Here is a 23,985-nt window from a genome sequence, read left to right as displayed (position 1 = left end):
GCAGCTCACATTGAATTTCTACCGGATGCTGCTGTGCTATCAGCCACTTGGTGTCCCAGAAAAGGGGCGGAGATGAAGTGGCTTCCTAATCTCACACACCTGTGGCAGGCAGGGCTGGATCTAAGGCACGGCTCTAGGGACCCACGCCTGCCCCAGAGTCAGGCGGCCGCACGCTGGCTCGGCATGCAGCCCCATGCGGGAGCCTTTTGGAAGGAAGCTCCGTCTCGAAGCCAGAGACATTCCTGTTGTCCTCATCGCTGGCCCCTTGCGGCAGCTCGCACAATGCCTGGCACACAGCAGACTATCAACTGAGGCAGGTTGTAAAGGGAATCCTCCGTGCTTGTTGGCTCTGGAGGCGAAGTCCTGGTCCTCCAAAGCCTTGGCAATGCTGCCCCCTGCTGGCTATTTCCTGCAACTGCTCAGTGAGGTCCCTCTGAAGCAACTGTGTGCGGGTGTTAGCGCACTGTGTGCGGATGTGAGCGCACTGTGTGCGGGTGTGAGCGCACGTGTGTAAGGTGAATTGCCTGAGCGTGTGTTACACGTGCACGGGTTGTGTATGTGCATTGCATGAGTGTATTACATGCGCTGTGTAGGTTGTATGAGCGTGTCTTACAAGAACAGGTGTTGAGTGTGTGTTGCAGGTGTGTGTTGTATGAGCGTGCGTTGTATGTGCATGTCCCGTGCTGTACTGTGTGTGTTGCGGTGAGCGTGTGTTGCGTGGGGGGGGGGCTGACAAGGCGTGTGCACAACACTTGCACCTGCTTTAACACTCCAAAGGTGATAGCGTCCCTTAACTTAAGCCTTCCCCGCATCCGTGTAGCGGCAGTCCCAGGGCTACACACCCTCCGGCGGCTGGGGGAAGAGTCCGCTGCTTACCGATCAGCGGCCCCAGACTTCGTGAAGGTCTGCTGCAGACCTGGGTCTTTCTACAACACACAGTTGTTTCTATAGTTGTACACGAAGGTCCTCTGATGGCCACAAGAAGTCTCAAGTAGGAAAAATTCTAGCTCAGACCCGGCTTTGTGGTTCCCATGCCCCCTGCCTCGCACCACCCGGCTGCTCTTGGGCCCCGAGGTGCGATTTTCTTGCGGGAAGGGGGCAGTGAGTGATGGAGAGCACAAGCGGAGAGTTGGCTTCTCCACAGTGGAGAGACCCTTGTCTTGTGCCAGACAAGAACAAGACGAGACACAAATGTCTAATGGCTGAGCCTCCTGGAGACACCAGAACCATGCGGCACAAACCCCCCCGCATCGGCAATGTGCGGAGCAGTGACCGTCCTCGCTCCCCTGCCTACAGGCTCATCCAAGTGTGGCGCGGAGAACACGGGCGGGGCCCCGGGGACGCAGATGGCCTTCCCTCAGTCCCTGCTGCGAGAGTAGAATGAACTCATATCATCCCTAGAAGCCACCCAGGCAGGGACCACCTGTGAATCCGCTTTCTCCTCCAACGGGCAGTTAAATTGCGGTTTTGTGGACAGGAATTGAATGGCTCGTCTCTGGGACCTTATGCAAATCATCTCACTTTCGAGAGATGGTTTCCTCATGCTTCAAATGCCCCAACTTCTGTGAGTGGGCTGGCCGATCACTTGAGGTCCTGCATGCCGCCGGGCCTCAGTCCCGGTACACGTTCAGGAAGACTGCCGCCGGGTGTCCATCCAGACCCGCTCCATCAGCACTTCTGGGCGCCTGAGTCAGGCATGACTGTCTGCTCCGGCGGGGCCGGACTTCTGTCCGTCACATGATGGACACGTCTCTCCTTCTGCCATCCTCTGGGCACTCCCAGTGGCAGATGGGGCGACAGAGTCGGCTTTGGGAGAAGGGTGAGCAGACTCGCTGACGTTTGACTTCACCTGGTCCTGCCTGTGGGAGGAACCGGACCAAGGCTCCCCACAGGAAACGCGAGCCTCGGGGCCAGGCTGTGCAGCCTCAGCTACTCTGTGGCTATAGGTCCTGCACTCTCCCTCTGCCTCACCCCTGCCCTCTGTCCCTCCACAGACCCCTTCCTTCGGTTAGTCTTTCCGAGGCTGCCCTGGAGATAAGGGGAGGGCTCATTTCCATTCCTTCCCTCAGCCAGGCCAGGTGTAGGTCTGTGGACCAAAAACTCACAGCAAGGGAAGCCCCTTTGCTCTGTTTTATCGTTTTTCCCAGGCCCTTATGTTACGCGTACTTAGCTCTGACTAATGGTCAGAGATGGGAAGGGGAGGAAGTTGGGAAGGTAATGAATTCCCTCAGCACAGAAATTCTTCAGGGAGGTAGAGAAAATGTCAGCTGCCCATCGTTGGCATTCCCACAGTCCTAGCGCGGTGCCGGCTTCGGGAACACCCCCAGTGCTGCTAGGGACGTCCCCGAACCCACAAGCTGGTGTGCCCTCATCGCCTCTCAAATGACCCGGGCCCTCAGATGGCTTACTGTCTCCTCCCCCAGCACCGTGGTTTGGGAAAAGTAGATGCCTGTCTTTAAACAATCTTTGGTCCCAAATCAAGGAATATGTGGAAAGCGAGTACAATCTAGAGAGATTAGAAAAAAACACATTACTTGGAGATTAATTAACACATTAAGTGGAGAGTCACCACTTCAGAATTTGGACAGGAATTCCTCATTTGGTAAACTCGGGTCACTCTTCTCCCACCCTGATCTGCTCTCCCTTTCTTTCTGGGTACATGACCCCGAAACTGAAGTCATGTATACACACCCCTGCCTTCCTGTGGCTGGGTGAGGCCACATAGCTAGTTGTCATCCGTGGAATGCGAACAGAAGAGGTATGCGCCCCTCCTGCCTCACTTGCTCGAGAAGGAATTTGCTGCCCTGGACCCTCTTTCTCGTTCAGTGACATCTCATGATCTGGCTGCAGTCTTGCAGCCAAGGACAGCACCCTAGGAGATGGCAGGGTCACGAGACAGGCATCTGGGTCCTTGCCAGGAAGAGTCAAAGCTCTAATCTGTTTCGCAGAGCTGGTCTCGCAGTGTGGGGACTATTAATGAGTGGGGAATAGGCATCTGTCTTCCTTAGGGCACCAGTGTGGGGCCTGTTTGTTACAAGAGCGTAGCCTCTACCCAAATGCGCTCACTCACCGGGTAAGTTTCATGGACCACATCCCCTACACCTGGGTTCACGCCTCTCGCGGCCATTCATGCCTGTCTTCCCAAGAATGGCAACTTGCATGCCTCTATTTTCAAAATGCCCTGAATTCCATCCACCTTTCTTGTAATCCCAGGAGAAGCAGAGGGTTCTTAAAATGGAATGACATCCTACTTAGGGGTTTGGGTCTGAAGTCAGAGCATAAAGTGCGGATCATGCAGAGTCCACGTCCTCATTGAAGAGTCTTGTGGCACCTCTCCTCATGTCAAGAGCATCTCTCCACGAGCCCACCACGGCCAGCTCTTCAGCCACCCCAGATAAAGTGTCTGGGTTGCATTCACAAGTCATATAGTAGAAGAAATATATATATATATATATATATATATGTATATAATTTATTTTTTAAAGTAATCTCTACACCCAACATGAGGCTTGAACTCATGATCCTGAGATCAAGGATTACATGCTCTTCCAACTGGCCCAGCCAGGCACCCCAAAGAAACGTCTCTGAATCATGTTTAGTGTGACAAGATACGCACAATTTGAGACGGGCGTGGGTTCTGAGGTAGAAGGAAGGACAGATTCCCAAGCTCACTTTCTCGAGGGCCCTGGTTCCCAACCAGAGGCAGTTGTGTCCCTCAGAGGCACATTTGGCGATGTCTGGAGATATTTCTGATCGTTAGGTTTGGGAAGGGGGTGCTACTGGCATCTGGTGCGTAGAGGCAGAAATGCCATTAAACATCTTACAATGCACAGGACAGCCCCCTTAGAATTCTCTGGCCCCCAGTGTCTATAATTCTGAGGTTAAAAACCCCTGCTCTATGACATAGGTTTATTGAGAGGAATGGCAGGTGAGGTTGTACATGAACTTTCCAGAACTCTTCCTAGCCCTTTCCCTGACCTGCACGTGTTTACTTTAGTTTTAATTTGAGAAAGTTACACATACTGCTATTGCAGGCCTTTTGGACCAGACAGGCTAAAGACAGCAAGATCATGTGTCCTTGACAATTTCCTTGATGTACTAGTGTCCTGGAGACCAAAGATGTCCTATTTGGGTCAATCCTCGGCTGGTTCAGGACGTTTCATCAACAATAATATACAGTGCTTTATCTTGTCTAATGTTTTTGCTTTCTAAGTGACATAGATTCCTACTCCCCTGTTGAAAAGAAGCTCTCCTGACCTGCTGCTTGTGGTCAGGGACAGCCTACAACAGCCAGTCTCAAAGTGTCTCTCCTTGGTTTTATCCTGGAGTGTTTCAGGAAACATCCTCCTCATGCTAGCCTCTCACCACATCAATAGTTGCTTCTGCTCTCCGTGGCCCTTTCTCCAGCCATGCCTTGTAAACTAGCCTCTCTGCTGTCTTCATCGGAGCCATAGCTCTTCTCTAAACCCCTCCACTGGTCCTGCCCATTTTGGTAAGGAGACGCCAGAGGTGAATGGACAGCACCCGTGTGCTCTGTGGGACCTCTCCAGCCCTGCTCTGGGTGGCACACTGGGCAGCAGTCACTGTGGGGGCAAGAAGGGAGGCTTCAGAAAGCTTTAGTGACTGAGGAGCTAAAACAGGCACCTCATTTCACAATTCTTGTGGGTGCCTTTCATGGTGGACAGCCCCACATAGGCCCCTGGACAGAAGGTGAGCCACAGACAAGTCATCTGGCACTATCACAGTCAGAACAATGATGGGAAAAACTAAAAACAAAAGACAAGCCACCATTCACGAGGTTCTGTTGTGCTTGGGATGTTATGCCTGCTGCTTTACATATATTATCTCATTTAACCCACAACCTCATGAATGTTACTCTAGGTATTTATTCTAGGCACCGTGGAAACAACAGAGAACAAAGCAGACAGAAAGTCCCTGCTCCCAGAAGGGCTGCATTCTAGTGAAGAAAACAGACATACAAAACAAGTAAAATATGTAGTACTTTAATTCAATCCTCATCTGTGATAAATAGAAAATTAGGAATAGAACTTCCTTAATATGCTAAAGGGTAACTCTAAAACTACCACCAGCAAACATTCCAATCAATGGTCAAATATTGACGTCTTTCCCTCTGACATGAGGAAGGAAACAAATAAGTCTGCTCTCACCACTTCTATTCATTCTGTTACTGGAGGTCCGAGCAGTTGCAATAAGACAAGAAAAATAAATTGATAAATAAATAACTTTTATAAGAAATGATACTTTTATTATCACCAAGCATTATGATTTTGAACATGGTAATTCAACTATTAGGATAAATAAGTACATTTCTTAAGGTTACTGGATTTTAATTATTTTAAAAACTCAGCTGTATTTATAGCAACAAACAATTAGAAAATTCGATTTAAAATGACATTTACAATAGAATTAAAAAGTCAAATATCTAGGAACTAAAGGTATTCAGTATCTTTACACCAACAACTACAAAATATTGAGAGAAAGTCGAGAAAAACCTAAATAAATGGAGGGACAGCTCATGTTCATGTATTGAGACCAAGATTGGATATCATAAAGACTACAGTTTTCTCCCCAATTCTCCCCAAGCTGAACCAGTAGATTCAATGCAATTCCATTTAAAACACCCGCCATTTTCGGTAGAGATTAGCTGATTCTAAATTTTACATGGAAGTGCAAAGGGCCAAGAATAGCAAAGACAGTTCTGAGGGACAAAGCTGGGAAGTGTGCACTGTCAAATATCAAGTTTATTACAATGCTACATAATTAAGAAAATGTGGTGTTGGCCCAAGAAGAAAAAACAGAGCAGAGAAAAAGAATGGGAGGTCCAAAAACAGATCATCACCTCCACGGTCACTTGATTTATGACAGTGCAGTGGCAAAGAATGTTCTGACCAATCAATTGTGCCTGGGGGTACTGGATATTCATATAAGGGAGAAATCAATTTTATCCCTCCCTTATGCGATTAATAAAACCAATTCCAGCTGGATTTTAGATTTAATTATGGTAGGTAAATCATAAAGTTCTACAAGTTAATACAGCAGAATATCTTCATGACTTTGGGTAAGCAAAGTGTCCTTAAGCACACATACACAAAAAACTGACTTAAAATTTAAAAAAAATTGGGATATATGAAAACGAAGAATTTCTGTCCATTAAAAGCTATCACTAAGAACATGAAGAGGCAAGCCACAATGTGGGAGAATATATTTACAATTCACGTCCCAACACGAAAAACTCAGATTTGAAATACATAAACAATTCTTACAAGTCAATAAGAAAAAGGCAGATAACCCAAAGAAATATTACAAAAATATTGAATGCCTACTAGAGGAAAATATCCAAACGGCCATCAACATAGGAAAAAATGTTCAATTTCATTAGTCACTAAAGAAATGCAAATGAAAACCACAATGTCGTATCTATACACTCATACCAGAACGGTACGAATTTTTTTTTAAAGATTGACAATATAAAGTGTTGGTGAGATGCGGAGCAATGCAGACTACCTGCTCTGCCTGTGGGCATGCAAATTGGTGCAACCACCTTAGAAAACTGGCTGGAAGTAGCTGTTAAAACAACATACAGGAGCCCTGTGACCCAGTAATTCCATTCTTCAGTCTAAACCCAAAACATTAATCAAAAGATGTGTAAGAATAGCCCCAAACTCAGGCACCTGGGTGTCTCAGTTGGTTAAGTGTCTGCCTTTGGCTCAGGTCGTGATCCCAGCATCCTGGGATTGAGCCCCAGGTCGGGCTGTCTGCTTAGCAGGGAGCCTGCTTTTCCCTCTCCCCCCTGCTCATGCTCTCTCTCTCTCAAATAAGTAAATAAAAGCTTAAAAAAAAAAAAAAAAAGAATAGCCCCAAACTGGAAACAATACAAATGGATAACTAAACTATCTCATATCCATACAACGAAATATACACAGCAATGGAGATGAGCAAGCAACCTAGTGCTGTGACAACACGAATGAATCTCACCACACCGAGGGGTGTGCGTTTAGAAGCAGGAGGGCCTGGTCTTCTGCAACCGCCCACACACCTCCTCCTCTCCGAGCTCTTCGAGGGAAGGGAGTAAAGTCTGATGAGGACTTCAAACCGATCTGCTAACCAAAAATTCTACAAGGGACCATATTCAGAGTTATTTTGGGGGGCAATCGATACTGTCACGCACAGTATGATGAGAGTGTAAATTGGAGGCAATCTGGCAGTAATGGGTCACAGGTTTTAGGACACACAATGTCCCATCCAGCAATCAGTTCTAGGGGTGTGTATGTGTGCTGGAGGGTGTCTACTGCAGCATCCTGAGAGGAAAACAAGCAACAATCTAAACGTCAATAGGAAATGATTAAGTGAAATACAGAGCATACGCAGAATGGAATTTTATACATTATGCGGCCATTTAAAAGGATGAGATGAGCTGACGTGGAAATATATTTACAAAAGACATTGTTTTAAAAGATTTATTTATTTATTTATTTGAGAGAGTGAGAGAGCACGTGTGAGCGGGGGAGGGGCAGAAGGAGAGGGAGAGAATCTCAAGCAGACTCCCCACTGAGTTCACAACCCTACTCAGAGCTCGATCCGATCCCATGACCCTGAGATCATGCATGACCTGAGCCAAAACCAAGAGTCGGACACTTAACCGACTGAGCCACCCAGGTGCCCCAAAAGATATTTTTAAATAAAAAAATAAATAATAGAATCAACAGGGGCGATGGTCTGCCTTGGTCATAAGCAAGAGTTCTATAAGCAGACAGGTGGGGCTCAAACCCTGGCTCTGCCACTTCCCAGCTATGTGACCTAGGACAAGCCGCTTACTTCTGTGTGCCTTTTCTTCTTCTCTGTATAATGGGGGTACAGATAGTACTTACAGGGCTATTATGAGACTAAAACAAGTTATGCACGTTAAAGACTTACCATGGTTATACTCCAAAAATGTTAGTTGTTACTATACATATAGTGTATATGTAATGTGTTCATGAAAATCAAGACAATGGTAAACATATGTGTATCGCCACAAATACGTGCTGATACATTTAAACAAGAGCTATATAATACTTGCCTCTGTATATGTATTGGTGATGTAGTATTTTTAATGGTACAATGGCAAAGGGCACATTCTCTCAACTAGTCAAGCTGTATAAAGCAGAGAAATCCCTGCAGGTGCTGTCAACCTGGCTTTAGGATACAGTCTGCCGGATGCTCGGAGTTTCTCTCACATTTCTGAAGACACAGCCTTTTTCGCTCCCCACCCCCACCCCCCAGCTCCACCTTCCACAGCCCCACCCCCATTGGTGCATGATTAGGAGACAGTGGACAAGGCAGGCAGGCGTCCACACACAGTAAGGGGCTCGCACAATTAAAAAGTCAGAGTCTTGCCTCCTCTCTTCCTCCTCTTCCTGCAGTCTTTCCCACTCTGTCTCCCTGCGCTGGGACTCTGTTTCTTTTCCCTATAGAAAACCTCCTGTAGTAAAGTTTTTAATAGACACACTCATAATGAATTCAATATAGGCTGACAAATTTTCATATTTGTTTCCAGAAGTGTTTACCTTTTTTCATGAATAGAAGAGAAGACTTATACACCCAAAGAAGACCCAGTAATTGCACAGCAGCAGAGAGCCATGGTGTGAGTCTCTTCCTTCTAATGGGTGGAGAGCATGCTTCCACGTGTGATGCCCCCTCCGTCAGGAGAGTTGGGCCCTCTATGGCAACCAGAGCCTGCCCTGATGATGCATGTTAATACATCAGGCCTGCTGGTAAGCCCACAAGTCACGGGATTTGGAAGTGAGGCCTGGATTCTATCTTGATTGACTCTGGGATATCCAGAATTATGGTTTTAACGCCAGACCTTAGAAAATGGGGATGATAACAGTTCCTGAGTATTATAAAACTTATGACATTTTACTCAGAAAGTACCTTAAAGTCTCTCAATGTATTAAAATAGTTTAATGTTTTCCCTTTCATGTATATTTATTTAATCACCTAGTATTTTTGCTTACAAATAAATAATTCACTTTCTCTTTCTTTTTTCTTATTTCTACCGGTAGTCAGGAAAACATTCACTGAATATTGCAAGACAGCATCATTAAGAAGCAGCACTGATTTTAAACATAAAATTATCACTTCTTAACCAGTACAATCAAACAAACATGTTGCCCTGAAAGCAACCAAGCATCTTCTCCAATAACGCTGGAATGTTCTGGAAGTCCCAGGGGTTAAGGAATGTAAACTAGTACTGAAGCCTCAAAGAGGACTATCAAAGTAACTCCCTTAGAGATAAATAGTACTCACTTAAATGTTTACCTTTCACACATACTTGTGGGAATATTTATTACTTGAGTTTGACTCACTGGTTCAAGCCTGAATTGTGAGAAAGTTAGAAAGCCTAACAATCCGGTTCCCACGAAGTTTTTAATAGGGTACCACAAATAAGGCAGGAGATGCTAGTAGTCAGTGCTGCATGGACGAAGAGAGAGCAGTAAGGGACATCTGGGGGGCAATGGTACTGCTTTGTCTTGAAAGCCAGATAGCATCAGATGAACAAAAAGCTGTTAAGCAATGTGAGGAAAGATGGAAACAAGGAATGCACAGAGCCTCCAGGGCAGTCTTTCTCCGCTGACTGGGTTTCTACTTCCACCTCCAGTTGAGTAGTCCATTGGGTTAACGGGGGGAGGGAGGGGCGGTGTGGTTGGAGCCTAAGCAATGGAAGGAGGAAGTTACCAGAAATACACTGAGCTAGGTGTTGTGCTGGGGAGCTGCCCCCAGTACACCAGGGGTTTATACAGAGGTAGCAAGTAGCCACGGAAGATTTAAATTATTATTTTCATCATGATAAGTGTACCCCTATTTCACCCATCCCCCCACCCACCTCCCTCTGGTAACCATCTGTTCTCTACAGTTAAAGGTCTGTTTCTTGGTTTCTCTCTCTCTTTTTTTTCCTCTTTGCTCACTTTTTTGTTTCTTAAATTCCACACATGAGTGAGATCATATGGTATTTGTCTTTCTCTGATGGATTTATTTTGTCTAGCATAATACTCTCTAGCTCAAGCCATGCTGTTGCAAATGGCAAGATTTCATTCATTTTCATGGCTGAATAATATTTCATTATATATGTGTATGTGTGTGTGTGTATATGCCACATCTTATATATATTCCACATCTTATATATATGAATATTTCATTATGTGTGTGTGTGTGTGTGTGTGTGTGTGTGTGTGTGTGTGTGTACGCCACATCTTCTTTATCCACTCATCTATCGATGGACGCCTGGGCTGCTTCCATATCTTGGCTATTGTAAATAACGCTGCAATAAATATAGGGGAGCACTTTGGATTAGTGTTGTTATATTTTTGGGTAACTACTCAGTAGTGCAATGACTGGGTCATAGAGTAGTTCCATTTTTAATTTTTTGAGGGAACTCCATACTATTTTCCACAGTGGCTGCAACCAGTTGGCATTTCCACCGAAAGTGCATGAGGGTCGCTTTTTCTCCACATCCTCACCAACATTTGCTGTTTTGCTGTGGAAGACTTTTGAACAAGTGCGTTACTTGATCAAAATAACATTTGAAAAATACTAGTCAAGCAACAGGCACTCTCATTCATTGCTGGTGGAATACCAAATCGTATGAAATACCAAACTGTGAAAGTTTGGCAGATTTTTACGAAATTAAACACATTCTAACTATACAATCAAGCAATTGGGCTCCGTGGTATTTCAACTCATTGGTATTTTCAATTCATTTGGTATCCACCCACACAAAAATCTGCACACAAATTCATAATTGCCCAAACTTGGGAGCACTCCATGGATAGGTGAGTGGATAAACAGCGCATTCATGCAATGAAATATTATTCAGTGATAAAAATAAGCTCTTAAGCCATGAAAAGACATGGAGGAATCTTAAATGCATATTATTAAGTGAAAGAAGCCGATCTGAAAGTCTACAAACTGTATGATTCCAATAACATGCAAAACTGTAGAGACGTAAGATCAGTGGTTGCCAGGGGTGGGACAAGGGAGGTATTACCAGATGGAACACAGAGGATTTTTCAGGCTGTGAAACTAATCTATACGGTAACGTAATGGTGGACACATGTCATTATACATTTGTCAAAATCCATACGATGTGCAGCACAGAGAGTGAACTCTAATGTGATCTATGGACTTTAATACTCTATCAATATTGACTCAAAAAAAGTAACTGAAAAATTTAACTTGGGAATGCTTGGGAATGAGGTTGGCCAGGCTTGAAATACAATGTCGAAATGGGATTTGAAAAGCAGAAATGGATGTAATAATAACCTGGTGTGCTTTCAGTGGGTTCAAATTCTCTTGGGGTTGGGTCATGGGACCCATGCTTTTATGAAATTATTCCAGATGATTGAAATGACCAGCCCATGTGGGAGTTCCTGGTCTTGAGGTTCTTAAGGTGTCTGTGACTTGTGATTCTTTGACTTTGCAATTCAGCCCCAAGAGTAGTCACCTGAAAGGTAATGTTTCCTCAATTGGATTTTAAAAAGCCACTTGCAAGCATTCTCCCATTTCAAGTAGATCTCTCTGATATTTAGATAAGGATTTTGAGTAGATGAAATATTTGCCTAAAATCATTCTGTGAGTCAATGGCCAATGGAATCCACCTTCTCTTCTCATTCAAGCTTCTGCCTCTGGGTGGATTAACCTGTTTGCACACAGCCTTTCTTCTGTGGGGTTGCCTGTCCCCCCCTCCCCCCTGCAGTGCTCTGTGTTGGGCCAGGAGTACAGGAAGTTTCTGGGTGAGATTGGTAAATACTATTTCCAATTCCTTTTTGTACAGGTGCCCTGGGCTTAATGTCAAGACCTTTCACCCAGGCAGTGTAGACTCTTGCTACTCAAAATATGACCACCAGCGCCAGTGTCATCTGGGAACTTGTTAGAAAGTCTCTCTAGTCCCACCCCAGCCTTAATGAATCTGCACTGTCATAAAATCCCTGAATGATTCATTTGCATTCTAGAGCCCCCCTCTGCCTGCCAGGCTCACCTGCTTTTCTTTCCCAGCTTTGTACCTTGGCTCCCCATTCTGCCTGTGGGTCCACTGCCATCTCCCAGGCTTGGCCTGGGTCTCTGGATGTCCACCTCTGTGCCATCAACCCCATCACCATCACCATTTTTCTGCTTATCTGCCTATGGAGACCCACATGGTTATGGGGACAACCAAAAAGAAGCCAAGAGTCATCACAGAAGAAAACCGGTCTGCTAGTTTATGCTCATGGTTTTCTTTTCCTTCCTTCCTTCCTTCCTTCCTTCCTTCCTTCCTTCCTTCCTTCCTCCCTCCCTCCCTTCCTTCTTCCCTTCCTCTCTTCTTTCTCTTTCTTATTCTTTCTTTCTCTCTCTCTCTCTTATAGTTCTCTAAGTGTGTTCTCTGCACCAACAGCATCAGCATCACCTGGGAATTTGTCAGAAATGCAGATTCTGGGGGCCCCAGCCTAGTAGTAGGGAATCAGCAGCCTGGGGCTGGGGCCCAGCAGCCTGTGCTTTAACAAGCCAGTTCTCTCCCTTGCTCTTCAGGAGAGGTTTTGTGTGGTGCTGCCTCCCCTTTAGTAAGGCAGCCCCCCACAGGTGAAATCAGCAGCTTTCTTCAAATGTCATAAGCGCTCTCTTGATTCTCATCTGTCCCCACGTGTTTATTGATTCGGAAAACAAAATAAAAGATACGTGAATGGCTATCGAACTAGCAGATCATGGTATCTTGAGTAGGCTGATGGTTCTGTGGCAATTAAAATACAGTGGAGGGTATTTCTGACATCTGATTATTGATCCGTGGGGCTGAGGAGCCATTTCAGCCCAGTGTGTGAACTCAGCTCCTTCTGCTTCAACAGCAGGCAATTCTGTATTCCAGATAGACCCTCCTCCCCACACAGCCCTAACCCCATGTGATGGGAAAATGATTAGCTGGTTGAAACATTTGAGAGAAAGAAATCAGATTCAGAAGCAATTTTTTGTGTGCAAAAGATTTCAGTTTCGAAAATCCATCTCCTTCCAGGAAGGAAAGGCATCATTTTTTTACATCAGAGATGAGCAATGAATGAGTATTTAAAAAGTGGCTCAGCACTTAAATTTTATGTTCTAGCACTTAAGCTCAGCACATAAAACAAAGCAGAGGTGCAAAATTCCGTGTAAAGGTGTTTCAAACCTTACTGTTCACCTTGATATTTCAGGCCAAGTTCATGGTCATGAGTAACAGGGAGAGATTGTTGGGTCCCTGAAATGAAACTGAGCCCTCGGGATAATTAAGGCCTGCTCTTACAGATAGAAATCTGTGCCTGTGTCCTGGGTCTTGGGGGCAAGCTGTTCCTTGTGAGGCCAGGGAGCCCACATGGCTCCTCCTGCCTCCCGCTCTGTGGCAACCGACTTGCCATGTCCTACTTCTGGGCCCTTCCGCCCTCCTTGCCCCAGTATGCCCTCCTCTCTCCTGTGGCCAATTCCTACTCATCCTTCAAGTCTCTGTTGGTAAGTCATCTCACAGAAGAACTCTGTGACCACCAGACTAGTTTCTCTCCCTTAGCGCAGTTGCCCCACGGTTCCCCGACCTTCTTTCCTAAGACAGCATGTGATTTACTTCAAAATCCATCAGCAGAGACAGCTTGGACTAATTTGTTCCCATTAGTTGAAAGACTAGCGCCTAAGCAGGTACAATCATCTAACACATTAGAAAAATAGTCTGATTTAAAAATAAGCAAAGGGCCTGAATGGATATATTTCCAAAGAAGACACTTGGATGGCCAGTAAGTTCAATGAAAAGATGCTCAACATCACTCATCATCAGGGAAAGACAAATGAAAACCGCAAGGAAATACCACCGCACACCTGTTAGGATGGCTACTCTCAAACAGGCAAAGATAAATGTTGGCCAGGACGTGGGGAAAAGTGGATCCATGGGAATGTAAATTGGTGCACTCACTGTGGAAAACAGTATGGAGAGTCCTTTAAATATTAAAAACAGAAATATTACATTATCTAGTAATTCCACCTCTGGGTATCTATCCAAAGGAAAAGAAACCAGTATCTCGAAGAGACGGGGGCACTCTCACATTCACTAAAGCATTATTAACAAGAGCTAAGATACAGAAACGACCTAGGTGTCTGTCAACGAATGAAGAACGAAGACATAGTATATATACACCACGGAATATTATCCAGCCAGAAAAAAGGGGAAGCCTGCCATTTGTGACACTATGGATGAAACTGGAAGGCATTCTATTAAGAGAATAAGCCAGAGATGGAAAATACCGATCTCCCTTATAAGTATAGTCTAAAGGAGTCAAACTCATGGAAACGGAGCCTAGAACGGTGGTTGCCAGGGGCTGGGAGGGGAGGCTAGGGAAACCGGAGGGATGTTGGCAAAGGGGACAGACTTTTAGTTTTCAGATGAATAGGTCTGGGAATCTAACATACGGCACGGTGACCGTAGTCAATAACACTGTAGTGTAGATTTGAGACTTGCTGGGAGAGTAGATCTTACATGTCCTCACCACACGCGCACAGATGTGATGTGAGGTGACGGATGTGTTTTAACTTGATTATGATAATCATTTCATAATGTATACATATATAAAATCACATTGTACACCTTCAATATATAAATTTTATTTGTCAATTATACTTCAATAAAGTGGGGAAAAAGAAAGCCATGGTCTAAAGGTGACCACTTCAAGCTCTTGTTATCTCTTCCTGATCACCTGTTCATGCTTTCCTTTAGTATATGATCTCCAGAAATCGGGTTTTTAATGTTGAAAATAATGGACTGTCGACTCGTGTGTTAAATGTTGGCAATAAACCCTCATTCATGAAATGAAAGGAGGTCAAGATAGGTGAGCTACGTGGATAGGAAAAATATTTTAGAAAACTCCTCACCTTGTAAAAGGGAGGTCCGTACTCAGGGATGGTTCTGTGGCTTGGCCGCAATGATCTTGTTTCTGATGGACTTTTGGGGGGACATTTTTGTTGCCTGAAGCTCACAGATTCTGTCCATAGAAAGTGCTCTTCTCTGGAGCAAGCTTTTCACGCAAGGGGACACGAGGATATCTACACAGGCAATGGAAGAGCCTTCGTCAAATTTTCAAATTAGTTATCTAAACCATTTGGGGTCTGCACGCTAACAAACATGTGTTGAATACATGTCTCCATGCTGGGTAAAATTTGGTCAAAGCCTTGCTTTTTCGATAAGCCGGTTGAGAGGTGGAGAGGACTGCCAAGTCTCCAGCACCCTGAATTTCTTGAAGGCTGCAGTGGCCGAGCAGGAGGAAGCCAGGCGTTGTGCAAGCCCTGATCGTGATCGCCCCTGCCTTACGTCTGGTTGTTCCTGGCCAAGAGTCAGGCAGGCAGTGACCATTTATTAAGCAGCAAAGAAGCTTCTGGAATGGATGGCCAGAGTGTTCAGGCTTGCCAGTACAGATACATGAAGATAGCCCAGGAACGTGCAGAAAGAAAACATAAACAGACGTAGGAAGCCTAAGTGTGAGAATCCATGTGCCCAGAAAATACTGTGTTTTAGGTAATTTTGCAGAAAAGAATGTTGGCAGGTAGAAAACCAACTAGGGTTTTCATATGCTGACTTTTTTTTTTTTTTAAGATTTTATTTATTTGACAGAGAGACAGCCAGCGAGAGAGGGAACACAGCAGGGGAAGTGGGAGAGGAAGAAGCAGGCTCCCAGCCAAGGAGCCTGATGTGGGACTCGATCCCAGAACGCCGGGATCACGCCCTGAGCCGAAGGCAGGAGCTTAACCGCTGTGCCACCCAGGCGCCCCATATATGCTGACTTTTTAAAATTGAAATCATTTTTCTTTCGCGTGTTGGTCCTTATTTTCCGTAATTTAAAATTCTCTACTTCCATAATGATTGGAGATTCTGTGAGAATATGGGGAGGGGGACAGATAGTTCCGGTATTTTTAAATTACCGAATTCATTGTAAAGTTACCCCGTAGCTCAGTGTCTGCCATTTCCTTGTGCTTCCGTGGCAGCAGGGTACAGAACACAGCGTGTGTAAGGAATTCAAACCAAACCCAAACCAAAAAACAGGAAAAAACCCCCTCCCAGTCCAGATGTGTGATAAGTATCTGTTAGACTGAACGGAGGGCAGCCCAGAATTCCTTCCTTCTGCTCCTTATTGTCTTCATCCATCATCAGGCATGCGCCGAACCTCTCGTCATAGCCAAAAGCTCTTCAGACGGACTACTGATTATCCCAGGAAGGATGATTTCTTCGGTCCCGTGGCTCACTTCTTCCGACCAGCTAGGACTTGAAGGCTAATCAGCGTTGCTCTAGATTCTGCTCTGGAGCCCCTCTGCACAGTTTGGTAGCACCCGGCCACGTGTGGTTCTTGAAATGTGGCTGTGTACAAATACACTGGGTTTCAAAGACTTCGGATGGAAAAAAAAAAAAAAAGAATTTAACATATCTCTGTTATAACGTTTTTCAATCACATGTTAAAATACTGTTTTGGAAACATAGGGTCAAATAAAACATGTTTAAATTTAAGTTTACCTGCTGCTTGTTACTTTGTTAATGGAGATGAGAGGAGATTTTAAATTACATGGGAGGTTTGCTTTTGTGGCTTGCATCATATTCCTGCTGGAGAGCATTGCTCCAAAGAAAAGTTCTGTTGGAAAAGTGGCAGATGAAATGAAGCTGGGGTTATCTGGGCTGTAAGAGGAGTCATTGCTGGCACTTGGCCTCGGCCATCCAAGGTTCCTGCTAAGATGTGCCTCTGGACCTCTGGACCTGGGTAACTCAGGCCAGGTCTAAAGTCCTTCCTTTCTGCTTAGCCCCATTTTTTTCAGGCCTCTGTTCAGTGCCAGGTGACGGCCAGCTAACCTGCTGCATTAATCCTTGTGAATGAGTGACAGGTGGGTTCATGACCTACCCCTTTCCATGCCCCAGTTCTGAAATTCTGCATGGTCTTTGTGAATATACATGACGATTTATCGCCCCTTCATTCAAGAAATACCCACTGACTACAGACTGTGTGTCATACACACTGCTAGTCCCCAGGCCGGAGACACTGTCTTCTGAAAGAGAGAGAGACGGAGAGACAGAATTTCAGTGCAGGGAGCAAGATTCTAGAGCAGTGGAGTAGCGGTCCAAATATGTGAATGGATTTGGAATAGGGAAGAGAATACGAATCGATGTTCAGACAGGCCCAGGGAGCTTTCACAGGGGAGGCAGAGTTTGAGAAGCGTTTTGAATAGTGAGTAAATAATCTCTAGGGGGAGAAGTGAGGAAAGAGCCTTCTACGTGCTCCTTTGGGAATCCTGTCGGGATGGAGAGGGTTCTCCTCTCTCTCTCTCTGTTCCCTTGGGTTCCTGATTCGATGTGAATATAATGTTCATCGCCCTCTCGCTGCCTCACTAGTCCCTACTAATGAAACACTCCATGTAGCATGCAGCTCTGCCTACGCCAACGCTGGCCGGGGCTTCCTCTCTCCCCTCGGGAGCCATTCGCTTCTCTTGCACATGTGGAGTTGAACTTCTCTTCTCCCCTTCCATTCTGCTTAGTAAGCAGACCCTGACTAACAACACCTGCAGGCTATTCACTCTGCAACCCGAGCCAAAGGGTAGAGAAGCTTGTCTTTGGGGGGGGGGGGGTGCTGGGCGCAGCGTGAGGGCAGCCGGCTTCTCTTCCTCCTCATTTCCTATCAAGGGGGGGCCCTGGGAGGTTTCACAGAGACTCGTGTCACCCTCGCACAGATACTGCTGCTGTCACCGGTCGACACGGATATCCTAGCCAGGGCGACTCGTGGCCAGCCCCTCGGTGGCCCCTGCGTCCTTGCTACTTCCCTTTTAGTCCAACAAAAAGTGCACTCCTCATTACGAGCCGTCCTGTCTTCCTAAGGTGGCTTTTGGAACCCAGGAGAAAGCAAAAACAAACCGTTTCCTTCCCAAATGGAGCACTTCGAGCACTGACCTCTGCAAAGCATTATTCACCACGTATAAGGACGGGAGCCGTTGCCTCGATAAACCCCTAGTTTGAGAACGGGGTCCTCCACGTTGACAGCGATAGCCTTGGAGTCACTGTTAGCGGACCCAGGCTCGGCGTGCGCGTACACGGCAGCCGGGTACGTCCCTACCACGACCTCGTTAGTTCTGGTATTTCTAAAAGGTTGTGGGGACGTTAACATCACCAGTCCTAGGAGCCAGATCATATTTGTTCTTCTCTAGACAAACACTTAAGTCACATTTTCCATCCCTTTCTCCAGCTGGGCTTGTGCGACATCCGATCAGCTCCCTGCTGACTGATAGCCTGGGACAGGGACCCCAGGGCTAGCGGCTGAGCACTGAGGCCAGGGGGCCGCACGTCCGCACGTGAATGTGAATTTCTTGCTCGAGAGATACTAGCTAATGCTAATGCTTAGCTGCCGAGCACATAGGGGTCCTGAGCACGGTGCTAAGGGCTTTACGGATGCCTTGTTTATGCTCTGCCTTTTGAGGTGGTTCGTAAGTAGCAGACTGCAAGTGAAAACACTCTCCATCAATGGATGAATGGATAAACAAAATGGGGTCTATACACACCATGGAATGTTATGCAGCCTTTAAGTGGAAGGAAATTCTGACGTATGTTACACATGGCTGGACCTCGAAGACATTATGTGAAGCAAAAGAGTCAAAAAAGACTAATACTATATGATTGCTCTTATATGAGGCACCTAGAATGGTCAGACTCAGAGAGACAGAAAGCAGAACGCTGGTGTCAGGGGCTGGGGAAAGGAAAACGGGGAGTTAGTGTCTAATGGGGACGGAATTTCAGCTGGGGAAGAGGAGAAAGTTCTGGAGATGGACAGAAGTCATGGTAGCAGAACAATGCGAATAACGCCACTTAAAATACTGTCACGTGAGAAACTGACGATGCAAAGAGACGATCTTCAGTTTGGGAATTCCTATCCGAAAATTTCTTTTTATTTTTTGAAAATGCACTGTCTTTAGATTTAACACTTAACAGCAGAGATGTTTTTCGTGAACGACCTAAGTAATATTTTTCCCAATGTCCTAAAAAAAAAAAAAAGAAATTTCTTTCTTCTGTTTATCATCATACATTTCATTTACCTCTTACGTGATAGGGAAGCTTTCCTACCCCCCCTTCCCCAAATGTCTCTCTCTTGGGTTTACTACCACTCCTTTCTCAGGAACTCCAAAGAAAAAGATTCCAACTTGTCTGGGCTGAAGTAACGTGGCGTCGTGCCCATACCTGCAGGGCCTACACACCTGAGAATCTGGAGTCCCTTTCACTGCAGACGCTGCAGGACTGAACCAACCCTGCTGAGGACGAGTGACAGGTTTCATCACGCTGTGGGGATTTAAAATACGGTCTTGTGTGGGGGCCTCTTCCTGACATTCTTCACGATGAAGACCATTCCTAAAAATAGAAAGCCCTAGTCATTGCCAAAAGTGGCTTTCTTCTTCAGAGATGTTTTACGCTTCGCGTTGGTGATAATTAGTTGTTATTTATTAATAATTTGTTAATGTTCTTTGCTATCTGTAAGTGCCTTGATCAGCTTATTTCATCCCCACAACTTAATGGGGTGGATGGACCGTGACATGCCAGTTTTACCACGTTGAGGGGTGAGAAAAATAAGACCAAAGAGATAAAGGGATTTGCCAAAGGCTGTGACTCTTACACTTCAGTATGTTTCAGGGTCACCTCGAAGGCTTCTTAAAACAGTGTGCTGGGCCCCACTCGTAAAGCTTCTGATTCACGAGATCTGTGGCCGGCCTGAGAATGTGCATTTCTCACAAGCTACGAGGTGACGGTGATGCTATTGCTGCCGCCTGGCAGGGGTCCCACTGTGGAAGCCCTGGCCTACAGTCACAGAGTGGGTGGGTGGCAGAACCAGGCCATGTGCCTTCCAATCCCAGTCCTGCACACCAGCCGGTGGTGGTATACGGAGAAGGAGTGGTGCCATTCATAAAACGGACTCCACAAACCATTCCCCCAAGACGTGTCATCATTCACAGTCAGGCAACCATTCCATGAGCCTTGAAGGCAGGACTCATGTTGTTCACCCCTTTCCCTCCAAGCTTCCGGCGCAGTAAGCCATGGGTGGCTGTTGCTTAATAACGCACGTATAATTTGCCGAGAGAAATAATTCACCCGGTCCATCTATTGATTTCTAGGGTGTGCTTTACAAATGGGAAAACCAATGAGCCACGTGGGCCTTGCACTGCACCCTCACCTGCTGGAATGTTCTTCATTATCATGGAGCCAACTTGATGAATTGAACTCCTCCCTTTCTTCTGCCTGCAACACAGAAGGCTCTGCTCCTGGAAACAAAATCTATAGCAGAACACCCTAACACCCGTAAATCTCCTTCTCATGAATCGGGCCTGAAGGCTGCGTTGGCTATGAAGCTGGGCAGGGTCTGCTGCTGTTAGCGAGGCCAACAACAATATGGAGGCTGCTCGCTGTCATCAGGGCGTTGGGGAGTGGCCGAGAGGCTCTCTGGCTCCGAACGGCCACATCTGCTCCGAATTAACGTGGGGCCAGATGATGTCACAGGATCTGCTGGGTTCCTGGGAGGGTTTTCTCCATCTCTCTCTCTCTCTCTCTCTCTCTCACGCACACACACATAGGCACTACTTTATTTGTTCAAACTTCCAGATGAATATATATCCTCAATGACACAAATCATTTTAGCTCTTCTTGTTTTAACCATGTGGAAGAATGAGTTTCGGTTTTCTGGCAAACACAAATATTTAAATATTCGTGTGTGTTTATTTGTTAGATGTGAGGACGAGGTCCACTGAGGCCTAGGGATCTGGCAGGAGGAGGATCGACTGCTTCAGGTCTGAATTCTGGGCTCCACTGGCCTGGCTGACGAAGTCTGACTCTACCCTCACAGGCCCACAGGCCTCCGAGGCTGCATGTCTAAATTGACGGGGCACCATTTTAATTATTTATGTGTTTTTACTTTCTCAGGCTCTGCCAATAACAATGGGAAGCTCTCTGGTTTATATCAACAAAACAGAACAGTGAAAACTCCATTTCTGAAGCATCTGAAGGAGAGGAAAAAGGGAGTTTCTAAAAGTCTGTTTAGCAATTGGAGTTTTTGCTAACAGTTACGTTTCAGAGAGAAGAGAGGAAATGTGTCTGCGCCCCGGGACGGTGTGGGGCGCGCCCAAGAGCAGAATGAGTGAACTTGAATTTGTGGCTATGAGTTTGTGTGGCTCTCTTGGACCCTGAGGGAAAAGGGAAATTCAGTAATGATGATTCCATTTTTATTTAAGGTTGTGACATTTTGTTCATCATGGATTCTTCTGCCTTATTTTTTATTTTTATGGATGTTGTATTAATTAGAGATTTTTGGTGCCCCCTGAAATTCTGCACTTGAGGTGAATGCCTCACTCTCCTGACACAAACTTTGAGTTTGTGTACAATTCTCAGACAGCCCCAAGCCTGAAAACCTAGGTTACTGAAGAAGGTCTAAGGTAATGATTTGGTGAAATGGGTAATTTTGGGGGGACGATACAAGCCAAATTTATGGAGAGCTTTGTATCTGCTGGATACTTCTCATGCTTTCTCTTGTTCTATAAGCCCTGTAAGAGTAGACACCATCTGATTATTCCCATTCTATTCTTCCAAACAAAACAAGGACAGTCCCTACTACCTAGTAGATATTCAATAAATATTTGTTGGAACATTCCTGTGAAGTTAGTGTTATTTTCTTCATTTCACAAAAGACGGAACTAAGCTTTTGGAGGAATCTGATAATGGCCTAAATTCACACAGCTGATGAGTGATGAAGCCCAGACATCCACACCAAACCCTGTGCTCTCCACAGATGACCTCTCTGCGGTCACATAAAGCTGAGGAGCCTATCCCTCAAAGTTTCCCATTGCCCGTAGGAGTTGATGATTGTTACTTCTTGGGAAATCAACTAAAATAACTTTGTGATTGGATGCATTTTTTTTTTCTTGTTTAAGCCTTACTGGATATAAGCATTTTAAAATTCCTTGTAGCTGTCAATCCCACTATTTTATTTTGAGAAATGCTTTCAAGCCTGACCTATTCAGCCTGCTGTTAATTGTAGCAAAGATGTCAAGATATCTAACAGACACAGACAAGGGTGTGCCTCTGTTTCCCACCTGGGAGGCAGCTGGGAGCTTCTGAGAGCCATGGGTGGTACCCTCTGTTAAGTGCCAGTGCCTACTAGCCACCGAGACTTTGTAGGATCTGGTCAAAGTATCCTAAGTATATTCATTCAGAGTATCAATCTAAGATAAAATGCCAGGACCAGTGGCCTTCATGTTCAATTTTTATCAATCCTACAGCACAACAATACATAGAATATAACTGGTTGTACCCATCTATCCACAGCACTTCTCTTGTCTAGGAAGATTGGCAATTGCCTTTACCTGGAAGGCAGAAATGAGAGAGGAGCCGTGAAGCTCTCAGGATGGGCAAAGCCAGAGAGAAAACAGCAGGAGATTCAGCTTTCATCAACAGGAAGCATAATGATCTAGCATGGGGATTAGCAAGCTTTTCTGTAAAATAATAAGTATTTTAAGCTTTGCAAGCCCTGTGGTCTTAGTTACAACTACTCAACTCACTGGGTGAAAGCAGCCATAAACAATATGTAAATAAGGGGGTGTGTGGCTGTGTTCCAATGAAACTTGATTCACGAAAGTAGGCAGCGGGCCAGCTTTGACCCACAGGTGAGCTGTGCTTTGCCAGCTCTTGCTCTAGAATGCTGTTTCCCTTTACTTAATGACGCTATGTTAATTTATCTGTATACCTCCAAACAAAACACATGGACCATAACAAGAACAATGAGGGTTGATACTTGTAGCACACTCGCTACTGACTGAGCACATATGCGACGACTCTCTCTTGGGCCCGCAGAAACGTACAACCAGCCAGTCCCCTCCATCTTGTTTCACACCCTTAATCCAAGCCCATCCTCTCACTTGGACTCGTACAATGGACTTCTAATTGGGCATCCCTTCCTCCAGCCCTGCCCGGGACAATTGACTTCTACGCAGAAGCCAGAGTGGTCTTTTAAAAACGTAAATCAGATCATATCCTCTTTGATGACTTGCAGCTTCTCTTAGGATAAAAACCCAAGTCTGCCCCTGTGACCCACAGAACACAGCAGGGCCTGGCCCAGCTCCTTTGGCCTGTCTCCTGCTGCCTCCTCACTCTCCGGATTCTGGGCAATTGGCCTTTTTAAAGCCACTTGACTCACTGGCTCCTTGCTGCCTCAGGCCTTCCCACAGCGGTTTCTTCTTTCTGGACTCCTCCCCAACCCCCATCCCTCTTTCCTCTTGGTGAATCCCCCACATGCATCTCAAGTATCTGTTTCTGAGGGAGCCTTTCCCGATGCCCAGATGAGGTTGGGACTCCGGTAGTCTGCTTATTCAGCTCCCCAGAGTTTTCCTTTGTAGTGCTCATTTCCCTTGATGAATGATTTCTCCTTCATCTGTCAGATGAACGGCTCCTGTTAGACCATCAGCTCCATGAGGGCAATGACACTGACTGTCTTATTCAAGCTATGTCCCCAGCACCTAGCAAAGAGACTGGCACACAGTGGGTGCCACACAGATACTTCATTAAGGCCCGTGGAAACAAATCAAGGCATGACGTATCCGATGGAATAGGCCCCTCACCCAAGGCGCCATCATTAGCTAGGTTAATGGAAAGGAGGGAGTCACAAGGATGTGAGGTGACCAAGAACCTGGGAGTGTCATTCAGCTCAGAGAGAGGTGGGGAATGGGTGACAGATGCATGTAGAAGGAAGGATAGCTATAAATCTCAGGCCAAGGGAGCAAGCAGGACCACCCAGGAGAGCAAAGGAGCAAGCGGCCTGCTCAGGACAGGGAAGTGGACATCTGGGTCAAAATAGACAGTGTCTACAAAGACGCATGTTACCACAGTCCAGTTCAGTTTTCTTCTTCTTGTTTCCTAACCTAGCTGGTTAAGGTCAAAAGGCTGATGCCCAA

This window comes from Ursus arctos, unplaced genomic scaffold (genome assembly GCF_023065955.2).
Source record: "Ursus arctos isolate Adak ecotype North America unplaced genomic scaffold, UrsArc2.0 scaffold_30, whole genome shotgun sequence".
Taxonomy (NCBI): domain Eukaryota; kingdom Metazoa; phylum Chordata; class Mammalia; order Carnivora; family Ursidae; genus Ursus; species Ursus arctos.
This window is presented reverse-complemented; position numbering follows the sequence as displayed.